The 13,642-nt window shown below is 39.1% G+C and overlaps 1 long non-coding RNA gene across 1 annotated transcript; it reads right to left on the bottom strand.

Moving 5' to 3' along the window:
• Positions 1 to 784: 784 nt before the first annotated feature.
• LOC133817532 (uncharacterized) lies at positions 785 to 13,642 on the bottom strand. The gene is made up of 2 exons (XR_009885578.1): positions 10,118 to 13,642; positions 785 to 1,050 (listed from the first exon to the last, which is right to left on the bottom strand). It is a non-coding gene; the product is annotated as an uncharacterized LOC133817532 (long non-coding RNA).

The following is a 13,642-nucleotide window of genomic DNA, read 5'->3' on the forward strand; positions in this document are numbered from 1 at the left end:
CACAAGAACTTTAGTTCCTTCTTAGCCCGAAATGAAGATTATCAGTAACAAATGGGTGTTTCGCACCAAATACAAAGCCGATGGTTCATTGGATAGGTTCAAAGCACGACTTGTGGCCAAAGGCTTCCAACAAACTCTGAGGGTGGATTTTGTTGAAACCTTTAGCCCTCTCATCAAAGCTTCTACAATCAGAGTTGTCTTCTCCTTGGCCGTATCTTTTGGCTGGGATATTCAACAAGTTGATGTAAATAATGCATTCCTAAATGATGCTTTTCAAGAGAAAATGTTCATGAAACAACCAATTGGTTTTGTTGATTCTTCTTAGCCAGCACATGTTTGTCAACTGAACAAAGCTATATATGGACTTAAACAAGCTCCTAGAACTTGGTTTGAAAGGCTCAAATTTGCTCTTTTGCTCAATTTCAGATTCCTCTTTGTTATACACCAAGAAAAATGGTTCTGTGGTACTATTGCTTGTCTATGATGATGATATCCTCGTTACTGGGGCAAACTCTACTCACATTTCTCAACTCATTTCTGATTTGCATAGTTAGTTTGCCTTGAAGTCTCTTGGTTCATAACAATATTTTCTTGGATTTGAGGTGCTTTGCACAACTAGTGGTCTTTCCCTCACTCAGTCCAAATATGCTCTTTATTTACTTAAGAAGACAAGCCTAGCGAATTGCAAGGAGTGTCCTACGCCTATGGTGCTGTAATGACCCGACTAACGTAAAGACCTTGGACTATTAAAACTACTAAGATATAACTATTATTTTCAAATACATACATAAAATAATAGAACTTTATTAGAAAATCCAAAATACAGGATCTCATTGTTATTACATAAAATCATAAAGTAAACAAAAAAAACCTTTAATTAATTGTTCAAATACTAAATGCGGAAAAACATAAATACATAATTGAAAAGACTTGAAACAAAACGTCATCCTCGCTCTTTCCCATCAGTCCATTCATTCAGTTTTCGCCCAATACACATGCCAAAACTGCCATGAATCTGTCCCGCCTTCCATGCTCATTTTTCTGCACCATCTAAAATAAAAAAGAATAATCATAATGTCCAACAAGGAAAATCTACTAAAACATATCATAAAACATAAGACTAAAACATAAATCATAAAACATATGACGTAAAAACGTAAATCATAAAACATAGGACTACAATATTAATGATCATTAACTCAATACCATAGTATGTGATAGAAACCATCTAGATCCGCTTACTACTATTCGAGGTAGGTTTAAACACAATATAGTATATGATAAACTATCTAGGTCCTCTTGTAACTATTCGAGGTAGGTTAAATCATAACTATAGTCTACGATAATGATAAAAATCTTGGGATTTGCTTATTTGCTATCTAAGCAACTATATTTCCCAAGCGACTACAGCATAAAACATATACATATATATATACAAACATACACATAGCATATAAACATAATCATAACACATAAAATCTAACATATTTTCCTTACAAAAAATCGGGATATTGGAGACAAGCGCGGGATTGAAAACTCCTAAAACCAACAGTAAAAATCATAAGTTTTCTAAAGTAAACAAGATGAAGAGAAGATCTAAACCATCAAGATAATAACTTACCGAAAACCTTAATTTTCAAGAAACTCAAACACCTAACCAAAAGCCATTATAACAAGTTAGGATTTTGAAGAAAAATGACAAGAATAAGAGAAACTATAATGAACTAAACTTGAAGATAAAAAATACATTCGATAGATTAGAATTTCGATCTACACCTCAATACTGAAATATCACTCTATCTTACTTCCCAAATGTTTAGAAAAGCTTAGATTAGAAAGTTTTAATCCCAAAACCTTAGTGTTTCTCTCTAGAATGAACTTAGCAAATTGAAGGCTCTGAACAATACTTGAATGATGATGAAAAGGCTGAGTGAAAGGTCTTATTTATAGAGTTTAAGAAGTGAAACTAACCCTTTATAAAATGAATAATAATTGAATAAGTTTGAATTTTCTGTTCAACAAATGCCCAGAACTTGGTCAAAAACGTTCAAGAGCAAGTCCAAGTTGTTGAGGGTTGTTTCTAGCGCGGATTCCACGAAATTTCAAATATGCCAAAAGGGTGGCGATATATCGCCTGCCCCTATATCCCGAGCCTTTGTGGTTTCGTTCGTGCGAAGTCAATGTGTTTTCTGTATCACTCATAGGCGATATATCAACCCCTATAGCGGCAATATATCGACATACGCTGATATATCAAACACGTTTTGCACACTTTCAGCACACTTGAATTTTGTTTAAACAACTTCGATTGGGTAAAACGTGATCCTAACAGTTGCTGGAGTGTTCTAACCCTTCTAGATCTATCCTTTATTAATTTATTCATCTAAAATCCTTAAATCCTTAATAAACATGCATGTGACAAGTGTCATGTTCTTAATTATTCTATCTAAGTCTTAAGTTATAATAAATATCATTTTGAGGACCAGCTATATTAATCAAACATTATGTTAAAATTAATATTTATAAACTATAGGTTAAACTTATGAAATCGATAACTATTTCTACGAATTTCCAACTAAATCCCGGCTTGAACCAATAATCACGAAAACTGAAATCCTACAAGCTACTCCTACTACCATCTAGCTAAGTAAAATTCCGAGATGACACAATTCTCCCTACTTAAAAGAATTCCGTCCCCGAAATTTACTTACCAAATAATTATGGATACCGTGCTCGAATGTCTTCCTCCAACTCCCATGTTGTCTCCCGTTCTGTACTATTACTCCATAAGACCTTAACTATCAGAATACTCTTAGACCGTAATTCTTTTATCCCCTTCTCTAGGATACTAACCGGTCGTTCCTCGTAACTCGGGTCTTTCTAAAGTGCTAATGTATCATACTTGAGAACGTGAGATGGGTCTGACACATATCTACGCAGCATCGAGATGTGAAACACATTATGGCTATCTATTAGAGCTGGCGGCAGGGCTAATCAATATGCTACTGGTCCCACCTTGTCCAATATCTCAAAAGGACCTATAAACCGGGGACTGAGTTTGCTTTTCTTCCCAAACCGCTTCACTCCTTTCATAGGAGATATTCTTAAAAAGATTTTATCTCCGAATTTGAATTCCACATCTCGTCGCTTGGTGTAACATGTCGGCCTTGAGGGCATGTTACAAGCTAGGTTGGTGCTCGGTCAGATGCGCACACGATGGTGCAGGCTGGTGAGCATATTGATGCCTAGTTTGTACGGCAGTGACATTTTCGTAAATATCTTCAATATTGCCTGGAAATGGACGGGACTTGGTAGGTTCCATATTGAAGAGTCAATGAACGCAAAATTTGGGAGATTTGGAGAATTGGCGAGCTGAGAGCCAAATATGTCTCCCAAGCAAAAATCATATATGTTTCTGGTAGAAGGCTAAAAGCTTAGAAGACTTTTTGTAGGGGGAGCACCTGGTGTCAGCTCTACACCACCCCTTGGCGCAAGTGTGTCAAGTGAGCTACTACTAGTTGGGAGGACTAGTAGGGCGGGCATATAAGGACCACGAGGGGACTCATATGTCTCCATGGGTAGGAGTACTCATGGACATTACCGGGTCGCCTTGGTAGCACATCGAAGTGTGCTGCCAGAGGTTTATGGGTACAATTCCCTTGGCTTGCCAGGATGCCGCTTGCATGGAACGTGGCCTAAACCTCTGAGAGACGTCGTGGTGCGCCATGGCCACAAGTCTCGACACGAGATAGCACGGGAAGTCATTCGTGGGACTTGCTAACATGCAGGCGTTGAAGAGTGTGCAATGCTTGAGAAGGACAGAGGTCTAGTGTGTGCTACAAATTTGGCAGCTAGTCTCGAGGGCTTGCCAACATGCATGAAGGCATGGTGCCTTGAGGATTGGACCATGGACGTATGGGAGTCCTTGGTCTATGACGTGAGCTAATCGGATAGTATCGAATGGGGCATGATGAGAGGTGTTGGCACGTCAATTTGGTGTTGGCTCTTGGCCACACATGCCACCTTGGCTTGCGAATGTCTGGGTGAGCATTGGTGTTGGGATTTGCCTTGCCATAGTGAGAACCTATAGACAGTGTGTCTTGGCTAGATAGCCTTGATGCATGGTTGCACCTATAGATGCTTGAGAGCATGACTCAGCAAGAGTTGTTCGAGAGACGGAAGTGTGCAGAGGCACACAGTCACGCGAAAAATGTGCCCATTGTTATTCGATTGGTTGGAAGGCTGACCTTGACTCAAAGGAGTCAAGGTGTCGCACGAGCATTTCTATTGTCAAAATGTCAGCCCGTGATAGTTGGTATCAAAGCCAGGTTCATCTCAAGTGGGGGATGAACCTGGTTGGCCCATCCTAGAGGGGATGTAGGCGTACAGAAGGATCAGAAGGTCTGGATGCTTGGACAGATGTCGTTGAGCCTTTTAGTCACCTAGAAATGATCAGTAAGCTGAGACGGGATGAGACTTGGTTGCTCTTCTTCATGGGAATACTGGACATCCTAGAGAGGGGACAAGTCATGATTGCTTCGAATCAGAAAGTTCAGAGGTGCTAGAAAGACAACATCTACAGACAATTGTGGAGAGGTGTTGCATTAGAGTTGGGACTTGTTGACACGAGACAAGATTTGATCGAGTGGTCAAGGTTGTATGCTTGGTTCACTAGTTCAGGTTTGCTTGAGTGACAGTGTAAGTCGCACGGAGCGCTGTTGTTGGAAAGGGAACTTGTACACAAGAGTGTGGAAGCATGATGGTGGCCGTCAGACGCTTGTTAGTCACGACAATGGTCGAGAGTGGACAGCTTTGGGGAACTAGATAAAGATGAACATGAAATGCTTCAATTGCTACTTGTGTGCCAAATAGCATCACATGGAGACCAAGGTGGCTAGTAGCCGCAGTTGTCACAGAGCAGTCGTACTTGGAGGTGTTAGCATGTTATCTTGTTTCGCCCAAGAGGGGAGCGCCAAGACAATTGAGTGGGACGTGTTGGCTTACAGAGATGTTAGCTTGTGTGAGCAACACTAAGGCAATGTAGGAGATGCTGAGTTGTGGAATATATGCATTTAAGGCCAGCGAGGCCGAGTAGACCGCACGCAGTGGTCAGAATAGTACTAGAGTTCTTGAGTGCTGGAGGACTGCGTCAAGGAAACTTAGTACTGCAAGAGGGCCTATAGAAGACGATAAGTTGTGCTAGAGTTTGTATGGAGACAGAGGGCTATGTCGAGAGGAACTTAGTGCCTCTTGGAAGCCTAGATGGGCTAGATTCTAGTATGATGGATCAATTGGATAGCTATGTGGACAATGCATGCATAAAGGAATCGACAATGGTGCCACACGAAGTAGTTGACTCGAGAATCACATCCTGCGGGGTACACTTCTAGATTTGTTGTGTGCATGAAGAGTTGGGGTGGTCAGACATTCTTGTGTGCGGGCAAATTGTCGAGGATGCCAACAGTTGAAGTGGGGGAGAGACCTTCACAGTTCAAACATCCAAATAGCAGACCAATGTTCCATTACAAAAGCATCGAGATGAGTTATCATAGAGATCGTTAGTTGTTCAGAATGTAAGTCAACGAGACTCAGAGACAAAGATAGAACCAATTACCTAGGGTGAAAGTCGACTCAGATACTAAGGTAACATCAGTGCAACGTTTGCCTAAGGTGAAAGTCAGCAGGACTCAGGTTCTAAGGCAACATAGAGATGTCGAGGGGCGAAGAGTTAGAATGACCGAGGCATTAACTCAACATCATCTTCAAAAGTGATAAATGAAACGAGGGACAGCACGAGAGAAAGCAGTTAGCTTGCGAGCTATACTCTGAGAGGTACACCTCAAGAAGAGTTATTTCCAAGTTGAAGTGGGAGAGCCCACTAATTCATATGTTCGAAGGGTCAAAGTACTTGTTCAGTTTTGGTGTGTGAATCTAGGGGGAAACACAACAACAAACGGGTTGTATAATGCGAAGACATGCATGACTGATGCAAGTGGGCTTGGTGACCAAGTGAAGCTACAGATAGACAGTATGCATGGGCGTATGCTGAGACCAAGATTGGGTAGGTTTTGCAGCATGTTATGGGACATGCCTAGTGTTTTATGGGGACACGTGTTTATGGGAACACAAGCCGAATGATTCAGAGAACATATGTCGAAGGGAGATAGCAGATTGGGACAACTTCAGACCTCAAGGGTGAGGTAAAGTGCAGTCAAGTTGGTCAAGATTCGATAGGTCGTCTAGAGTCAGGCAAAGTTGATTTGGGGGCACGATGCTGAGAGTCAACATGAGCATGAGCCAGAAGGCAGTGTAGTGATTTCGAATGATGTCAGATCATTGACCACATTATAGAAGCTCAGAGGAGCAATTATGCTTATGGTCGGGAGTAGCCATTTCGTATCAATCCATGGGTATGCAGTAAGGCCAAAGGGCCAAAAGTCTGAGAGACTACTTCCCGAAGTCTATGTGCAAGGGTGCACTAGATACTGCATAAAGGCTACAGTTGGCACAAGTGCCGCGTTGAAGAGAGACATGCCTTCAATGGAAGGATGTTTCGTAGGTATCGTTGGGAACAGTTGGTTTGCGAACCTCACCCTGAGAGGCGCACCTTAATTTTGTCCTTGTCAATAGGAGTATGCATTGGACAGTTGGCGGGGAAGCTTCAATCAGAGGATGTGTTTGCTTCGGGGTCAGTGTTGCAAGAGCTACTTGGTTTACTGGAGGGACATCGTGATGGACTCAAAGGAGTTCATGTGTGCAACGAGTATTCGAGTGTAGAGGCACTACTTCATGGGAGAATTCTGAATAGCGACGATGGCATGGGGTCTTTGATCGAGTCCAAGGGTGGACGTGGGAGATCATCACCAAGTGGGTGGTTCTACAATGGTAGAGGGACTAGTGCAGATTTAAGATTCGAAAGAAGTATGGAGTGAGCTTAGGAGTCAAGGCAGGAAGATTGGCCAGCAGTTTGTCGATGATGGCATCAACAATTGAAGTGGGGGAGAGTGTAACATGCCGGCCTTGAGGGCATGTTACAAGCTAGGTTGGTGCTTGGTCAGATGCGCACACGAGGGTGCAGGTTGGTGAGCATGCTGATGCCTAGTTTGTACAGCAGTGAAATTTTCGTAAATATCTTCAATATTGCCCGGAAATGGACGAGACTTGGTAGGTTCCATATTGAAGGGTCAATGAACACAATGGTGCGATCGGATTTGGGAGATTTGGCGAGCTGAGAGCCAAATATGTCTCCCAAGCAAAAATCATATATGTTCCTGGTAGAAGGCTAAAAGCTCATAATGCTCTTTGTAGGAGGAGCACCTGGTGTCAACTCTCCACCACCCCCTCATCCCAATGTAATGGCAACCGACACTTCCTTCCATAAAGTAACTCATAGGGTGTCATACCAATAGTTGTCAGGTAGCTATTATTGTAGAACTCTATAAGTGGCAAATACTTACTCCACGATCCTCCGAAGTCAAGTACACAAGCGTGCAATATATCTTCTAAAATCTGTATGGTACACTCAAACTGACCGTCGGTCTGAGGATGAAATGTTGTACTGAGACTTAGCTTGGTACCCATGGCTTGCTGCAAGCTTCCCCAAAATCTTGATGTAAACACTGATCCTCTATCGGATACTATGGTCTTAGGGATTCCATGCAGTCGTACAATTTCTCAAACATAAATGTCTACGTACTAGTCAGCAGTGTACGTAGTCTTGATAGGCAGAAAGTGAGCTAACTTAGTGAGTTTACCTACCACAACTCAAGTCGAGTCGTGTTGCTTATTTGTTCGTGGTAATCCTGTCACGAAGTCCATGGCTATGTCTTCCCACTTCCATTCTGAAATACTAAGCGATTGCAATAAGCCTGCGGGTCGCTGATGTTCCGCATTTACTTGCTAGCATATTAAGCATTTGGACACATACTCTACTATGTCTTTCTTCATTCTCGGCCACCAATATAGTGTCTTTAGTGAGTCATCTTGGTAGACCCCGGGTGAACTAGGTATGAGGTAGTGTGTGCCTCTTCTAAAATATTCATCTTAATTCCATAATCATTTGGCATGCACACCCGACCCTTATATTTCAAGAACCATTGTCCTAATATAGAGAAATCTATAGTCTTACTTTCTTTGACTACAACCATATGCGATACTAATGTGTCATCATGCCCTTGCCCGATCTATATATCATCTAGTAAACTCGACTAGATGGACAAGTTAGCCAATTGACCCATGACTATTTCTATTCTGGCGTTAATCAACTCTTGCTATAGCGACTTTTCTATTTCGGATATCGCTGCCAGATTTCTGTAACTCTTCCGACTTAACGCATCTGCAACTACATTCGCTTTTCCTGGGTGGTATAATATTTCACAGTCATAATCCTTTACTAGTTTTAACCACATGCACTGCCTCATGTTGAGCTCCTTCTATGTAAAGAAATATTTTAAGCTCTTGTGGTTCGTATAAATCTCACACCGTTCTCCATAAAGATAGTGGCGCCAGATTTTCAATGCGAAGACCACCGCTGCCAACTCCATATCATGTGTTGGATAGCGTTGCTCATATTCTTTCAGCTGTCTTGAGGCGTAAGCTATCACCTTGTCATTTTGCATCAGCACACATCCCAAACCTTGTTTGGATGTATTACAATATACTACAAACTTGTCGTTGGGTGTCAGTACGCAAAGTACTGGTGCTAAGCATAATTTATCTTTTAGCAACTGGAAGCTCTCTTGACATTTATTTGTCCAGTTGAACTTTTGTTGTTTCTGGGTTAGTTTGGTAAGCGGAGTGACTATCTTACAAAAGCATTGTACAAATCTCTGATAATAGTCTGCTAGCCCGAGAAAACTTCTAACCTCTGACGCATTATTAGGTCTTGGCCAATCCTTCACAGCCTCTACTTTAGTTGGGCCTATTGCGACTCCATCCTTGGACACTATATGGCCGAGGAACGCCACTTGCGATAGCCAAAATTCACAATCCTTAAACTTGGCATAAAGTTGATGCACTTTTAGTCGTAGCATGGTCAGTCTTAAATGTTCATCGTGCTTGACTTCGTCCTTGGAGTACACCAATATATCGTCTATGAACACTACGGCGAATTTGTCCAAGTAATCCTTGAAGACCCGATTCATTAAGTCCATAAATGCGGCTGGAGTGTTGGTAAGACCAAAAGACATAACTAGAAACTCATAGTGTTCGTATCGAGTCCTAAAGTTATCTTTGGTATATCTTCTTCCCTTACCTTGAGCTGGTGATAACTGAACCGTAAATCAATCTTTGAAAATACAATCACTCCTCGGAGTTGATCAAATAAGTCATTGATCCGAGGTAGCAGCTACTTGTTCTTAATTGTCACCTTGTTCGACTCGCAGTAATCAATACGCATTCGCATGCTTCCATCATTCTTTTTCACAAATAGAACCGGTGCTCCCCATGGCGAATGACTCGGTTTGATGAATCTCAAGTCTAAGATCTCCTGTAACTGCGTTTTCAACTCCTTGAATTCGGTAGGTGCCATCGTATGGTGCCTTTGAGAAAGGCTCGATTCCTGGTACTAGTTCGATTATGAAGTCAATTTCCCGAGTAGGGGGTAACCCTAGTAAGTCGTCAAGAAATATCTATGGAAATTCCTTTATAATGCGAACGTCTCCAACCTTTAATGGTGTTTCTTGTGCCACATACGTGACGCTTGCTAAGAATGTGTGACATCATTTCTCTATCATCTTTTGAGCTTTGAGAGATGAGATAAGCGATGTCCGTAGTCCTGAAACCTTTCCCATAAAACATAGTTTCTGACTGTTAGGAGAACATCACTTACTGGCGTCTACAATCGATGGTTGCACCATGCCTTGCTAGCCAATCCATGTCCAGTATTATGTCGAAGTCCTTGATCTCTAGCTCTATCAGGTCTCCTTCTAGTTCTATGCCCTCAACTTTGATCGGTACTCCTCGTGATGATAGAACTACTTCGCCTGAAGGCAATTTCGTAACAAATCTAGTTTTAAATCTTTCACAAGTTTTGTCTAATTTCTCTATCATTTCTAATGAGATATATGAGTGTGTTGCTCCTGAATCAAACAAATATTATCAAGGATAAGAAGCTAACTTGTGACCACCTTGTTACTAGCTTCGGCTTCTCCTTAGGTCAAGGCAAAGACTCTGGCTGAAACCTTCTTGTTGTCATTCTTTTCTTCTGTTTTATTTGTTATTTATTAACATTTTGATTTATTTAATTTTTAAATAATATTTTTTTTAATGTTTAATAAATTGTTTGGTTTAGTTCAAATTTTGAAACGGTATTTAATTTCCTAGTTATTTAAAAATAAACAAAAAAGTCTAAGTAAAACATAACCAACTATAAAACCCTAAATTAGCAAATTTATGGATCTATATATAATATAAATATATATTTATTGGGTGGGTGATATTGTTAGATGGGCATGCTATGAATGAGTTTAGTTCCCAATAAATTTTCTTTTGCAAGATGTTAAAGACAGGTTATGATCAGTTCAATTCATTTGAATATCCAAAATAATATTTTATATATTTGTGTTTATGGATTATTAATAATCATATATATATTAATATTGACATGGACGTGCTATATAAAATGTCACACTAGATACCAAAATAAATATCATGATCCAAATATTAATGCGATGAAAATGAGTCATATTTAAACAAGAAAGAACAAGTTTCACTTTCTAACTTTATTTTGACAATTGTACACACATTTTAGAGCTCTTTTTCATATTAAAATAGTACAACTCCAATAAAATAGTACACACATCACTTCTTAGTGAGTTATATATATGGGTCACATGCATTCATGTAACGAAAAAAACAAAATAGCTTTTCTTTGTTTCGCAGTGAATAATGTCAAGGCTAACATCTTTTGATTAGTCAGAAACATTTGATCTTGGTCCAATTTGGAACCAAAGAGGTGATCAATCAACATGCTGGGCGGTTTCTATAACGGCAATGGCATATATCTTTGATGGAATAAGTGGTGGGCTTAATGGACCACACTTTAAATATTCCACTCAGTCTGCTATAGATCATTTTGTTAGACTTAAGCGCATTAATCCTCGTAATGATAACTACTTTGTAATAGAAGCTGCAAAGTTCTTTGTTGAACATGGGTTTATTAGTATTCAAAATTATTCTTATATTGGCTTTCCCACTCCTAAACACTTGAAGGATATAGAGGAAATAAGCTATGTAAGTTTTACATTTTATTTGTATATGTTTTTATAGATTTGATTAAGTATTTTGATTTTTTTTAAATTGTATGAGGTGCTACCGACTCATTTTGTCAATCCGTCGTATTATGAGAAATCGCCACGTTCGTTTCATACATATCGTAATGGAATATTAAATCTGATTCAGAATCGGCCTGTTATCATTAATTACAATAGCTGGATGCTTAAAATATATGATGGAAGTGGAATATATAGGACATTGGTGAGGTCCAAGGGTCGTACTTGTTGACACTCTGCGATAGCGTATGGATTTAGATGGGTTGAGGAAGAAAACCATTATGTTTTGAAGGTTAGAAATTCTTACAACTTGCAAGCTCATGATGGGGGACATTTTGAAGTTTTGTTTAATACTACTTTTGCTCGGTTTTGCACTTCTTGATGTAGTTCACTTCCAGCAAGAGTTATGCAAGGTCTCGCTTCAGGTGTTAGTCAGCCTAAGGTGGCATAGCTCTTTACCTCTTTCTGCTATCATTGTCCTGTCATTTTGGATTGTTATTTCTGTTCTTTGTTTGTATTTTTTCAAGTGCTGGTTTCCTTTGTTGTGTTCCCCGGTTCTTGCTGCTTGTTTATCCAGGTTCGGTCGATGGGTCTCTCTGCGTTAGCAGCCCATTCTTGGTCCTGGCTGTTTGTTAGTTTATCTTGTATGGTTGTTGCCGTCTATTGTTTTGTTATGTATCTTTGTTGTGGTGTGGTAGCCCCTGTTTTGGGAAAACCTATTATATTGTTTTTGTTTTTTCGTTAATCAATGAAACTTTGTATCGCTTTGCTTTAAGCAGGGTTGTTGTCATTTTGGTGATGTTGTTTTTTATATGATACTATATTATACTTTTGTTTTTTATAGATTCAAAAGCATAATATAGTATCATATCAAAAACATTACCAAAATGACAACAAGCCTGCTTAAAGCAAAGTGACACAAGATTTTATTGATTAACGAAAAAACAAAAACAATATAATAGGAGCTTCCAAAACAGGGGCTACCACACCATAATAAAATAATAGACGGCAACAACCTTACAAGATAAACTAACAAACGACCAGAACCAAGAATGGGCTGTTAACGCAGACAGACCCATCGACCGAACCTGGATAAACAAGCAGCAGGAACCAGAAACTACAACAAACAAAGAAAACCAACACTTGAAAAAATACAAACAAAAACCAGAAATAACAATCCAAAACAACAAGACAATGATAGCAGAAAGAGGTAAAGAGCTATGCCACCTCAAGCTGACTAACAATTGAAGTGAGACCTTGCATAACTCTTGGTTGGAAGTGAACTACATCAAGAAGTGCAACCCGAGCAAAAGTAGTATTAAACAAAATGCCTCTCATCATGAGCTTACAAGTTATAAGAATTTCTAACTTTCAAAACATAATGATTTTCTTCCCCAACCCATCTAAATCCATACGCTATCGCAGAGTATCGACAAGTATGAGCCTTGGACCTAGCCAATGTCTTATACATTCCACTTCCATCATATATTTTAAGCATCCTGCTATTGTAATTAATGATAACGGGCCGATTCTGAATCAGATTTAATATCCCATCACAATATGTATGAAACGAACGTAGCAATTTCATAATACGACGGATTAACAAAAAGAGTCGGTAGCAGCTCTTACAATTTAAAAAAAAATCAAAATACTTAATCAAATCTATAAAAACATACATAAATAAAATAAAACGTAAAACTTACATAGTTTATTTCCTCTATATCCTTCAAGTATTTAAGAGTCGGAAAGTCAATATAAGGATAATTTTGAACACTAATAAACTCATGTTCAGCAAAGAACTTTGCAAATTCTATTACAAAGTAGTTATCAGTACGAGGATTAATGCGCTTAAGTCTAACAAAATGATCTATAGCTAGGTGGGGGGAATATTTAAAGTGTCGTCCATTGTGCCTACCACTTATTCTATCAAAGATATATGTCATTGCCGCTACAGAAACCGCCCAACATGTTGATTGATCACCTCTTTGGTTCCAAACGGGACCAAGATCAAATTTTTCTGACCAATCAAAAAATATCAACATTGACATTATTCAAAGTGAAACAAAGAAAAGCTATTTTGTTTTTTCGTTACATGAATGCATGTAACTCATATATATAACTCACTAAGAAGTGAGGTGTGTACTATTTTATTGGAGTTGTATTATTTTAATATGAAAAAGAGCTCTAAGATGTGTATACAATTGTCAAAATAAAGTTAGAAAGTGAAACTTGTTTCTTTCTTGTTTAAATATGACTCATTTTCATCACATTAATATTTGGATTAGAATATTTATTTTGGTCTCTAGTGTGACATTTCATATAACACGTCCATATCAATATTAATATAAATATATAAGATTATTAATAATTAA

Source organism: Humulus lupulus, chromosome 2 (assembly GCF_963169125.1).
Source record: "Humulus lupulus chromosome 2, drHumLupu1.1, whole genome shotgun sequence".
Taxonomy (NCBI): domain Eukaryota; kingdom Viridiplantae; phylum Streptophyta; class Magnoliopsida; order Rosales; family Cannabaceae; genus Humulus; species Humulus lupulus.